This window comes from Phasianus colchicus, unplaced genomic scaffold (assembly GCF_987193195.1).
Source record: "Phasianus colchicus unplaced genomic scaffold, bPhaCol1.hap1.1 HAP1_SCAFFOLD_60, whole genome shotgun sequence".
Lineage (NCBI taxonomy): Eukaryota > Metazoa > Chordata > Aves > Galliformes > Phasianidae > Phasianus > Phasianus colchicus.
In genome coordinates, this window is record NW_028325236.1 from 174,809 (window position 1) to 178,013 (window position 3,205).

A 3,205-nucleotide genomic window follows, 5' to 3' on the forward strand; every position below is an offset into this window, starting at 1 on the left:
TCCTCTTTCCCTGTTCATAATGAAGTTGTTGTCCATGAAGTGCCTTCCTTTCATAAGCAATTCACTCTGCTTCTTTTTGATGTTCCTGTTCAATAAGAACTTGCTCTCTTTCAAAATGCTCTCATTCCATCCTTTCCCTCTAGATTTTACCTTTCTATTTCTAATTGCTCCCTTTCTCTTTGCAAGCATTCTTCTGGCTCATACATTATTTGTACACATTCTCTCTCATGACACTCCCTTTCAGCAATTTCTGTATTCTTTCAGAGTTCAAGAGCTCACTGTATTCTCTCCAGCAGAACCATGTGTTCTTGCAATCTCTTTTCCTTCATCTTTCCAAAAGACAAGATATCCTCTCTACTCATGTATTCTCTAAACTACACTTTATCTTGAATAATACACTCTTTGTTCCTCTACATCTGTGGTTTATTAAACCTTTCCCTTCTAACTGCCCTAGTGTGGCCTTGATTTCCTTTTGTTTAATCTAAAACTACAACTCAAGCTTTTACCACTTCAGGTTTTCTTCAGGTTTTCTTTTTTAGTTGTTTCTTGATTAGGACCATTATCACTCTTTCTCATCTTTACCCTCTGTTTTCTCGAGTTCTTAAGTTTGTTTTGTTTTATTTTTGTTTGTTGTTGTTGTGGTTGTTTTTCCAAATTTCCTGGATTGCTTCTATTTTGCTTGATGAAGTTTTTCAGGCTTTATCACTTGGTGCGGTTTGTTTATTCCCCATGCTTCTACCTGAAGCAGATTTCTCATCATTTTTCATCAGCTTCTTTTTGGAGGGGTCACCTTTGACTTTCTGAAAAGAAATTTACACTGATTTGGCTTTTTTTCATAAGAACTGGATTAGCTGTGAGAATAATTTCCGTTCATGTATTCATAAGTAAGGAACTGTAAATTAGTATGCAATATTGGTGATATTGCTGCTGAAATAATTCTTCAGTGTAGTTACCATACAGGAGTTTAAAATTACTGGTTTGTCCCTTAAAGAGAGTGATTCATACTTCTTGCTATTCTTCTGTGCAAATAAATTATCCAAGTGAACATAAACTGAAAAAGCTGCAGAAGTATTTTCAGCTCTTTGTTGAATATTGTCTCCTCAAAAGAAACCAGACTGGCTTTCTCTAGTAGAAAACTAGCACCAGCCTCTGAGGGACACCATTCATCACTTATATCCATCCAGACATTGAGGCATTGGCCATCACTCTTTGGACTCGATCCTGCAGCCAGTTCTTCGTCCGTCAAGCAGTCCACCCATCAAATCCATATCTTTCCAATTTGGAGGGAAGGAAGTTGTGGGGTACCATGTCAAAAGTCTTACTGAAGTCCACACAGACATTAATGACTCTTCCCTTATCCATTGACACAGGGACACTATCATAGAAGGCCAGTAGGTTGGTCAAGCGGGATTTGCCCTTGGTGAAGCCATGCTGGTTCTCCCGTATCACCTCTCTGTCTTCCATGTGCCCTAGCATATCTTCTGGAAGGATCTGTTCCACAACCTTCTCTGGCACACGAGAGATACTGACAGGTTGCTAGTTTCTGGTGTTGTCCTTTTTACTTTCTTAAAAATTGGTGTGATGTTGTCTTTTTCCCAGTATCCAGGGCATTCAGTTGACTGACATGGCTTTTCTAATATGTTTGATGCTTGGCAACTACATCAGCCAATTCCGTCAGGACTCTGGGATGCATCTCATCAGGACTCATAGTCTTGTGGATGTTCAGATTCCTCAGGTGATCCTGAACCTGATCTTTGTTTACAGCGGGAAGGATGTTTCTTCTCCAATCCCCTCACTGTGAACCAGTATTTTGAGGGCTGTGTGCTGTGCTGTGCACTCATCAGAACAGGCTGAGGTAAAAATTTTTTGAGTACCTCAGCCTTCTCCTTATCTGCTGTTACCATCTTGCCTGTGTCACTCTTTCGGGGGGGTACACCCTCTTGGACTCACCTTTTCTGGTTGAGATACCCGTAGAAGATTCATTTCAAATACATATTTTTATTTTTATTTTATTTTTATTTTTTGTGATTTATTTATTAAATTTATTGCTCCATGGCATTTATTCAGATTTAGCAAGGCCATCCAATGATTTCATGTAAAGCCAAACATTCTGAGAATTGTGCTTTCTTTTCAAATGAAGAAAAACCACTTACATGTACATGTAAAATTTGAGAGAACTAATCAGCAATACCACTTGTAGGTGAGGAAACAGTCTGATTAAAGCAGGGGAGCACACTGAAGAGATGTGAGACTAGGCACTTTAAAAATTTAGAATACAAATTTTTGCCAAATATTTAGTTAATAAAAAACCTCAGCACTGGGCGTGGAGTCTGGACATCCTCACTTCTAAACTTGTCTTAGCCACAGAACCTCTCTCTTTTGCCACTTCAAGCTTTACATTTTCTTGCTTTGCATTTCAAATGTTAAAATAATCAATATTTAAAATATAGTTTATATGATGGATCTGATCCCTAAAAATTGATTTCAAATAATCAATAAAAGCCAAATAGAACTTTGTCTCAGGTTTTGGAAATACATACAATGATAACATGGCTATCTAGATGCACAGAAACAGAACTGAGGAAAAAAAAGATATTACAAAACAACATTCTCTTTTTTAAAATGTTTTAACTAAAACTAAAACGTTTTAAGTAAACTATTCACTTAATTTGCAGAATTTTTAGACTAGCTTATTTAAAGCACTGCAGGTTATGTGGGGAATATATTCTGTCATAACACCGTAGCTCATAGTTTCCTAAATTTCCAAATTAAGTGAAAACCTGATGGCATAGAGATTACTTACAGATTGTGATCATGGTCAAAACGGATTTAGCTTGGGGAAAAGTAATTTGTTTCCAAACAAATAACATGAGATGGAGAGAAACAAACACAGAGAGCACAGAGCCTATGTTACTGCCTGCTTTTCAGGCCTACGCCACCCCTCCATTTCTGACCCTTCTAACTGTCTCAGAGCTGATCGTCTCTGCTGACCTTTCCTCCTCACACCTTTCCCTGCTCCAGCACAGGCTCTCCAGAACAGCACAATGAACTCTGCTGGATGCACCTCCTCCCCGAGCTACTTGCAGGATTGTTTCTCACTCTTTTCCTCTTAATGCCAGGCAGCATTTTGGATTTCCAAGCTTTCTTCATCCCAAGGCACTTGCCCATGGTTGAGGGGCCTGACTGCACCCTGTGGTGGGGTCAG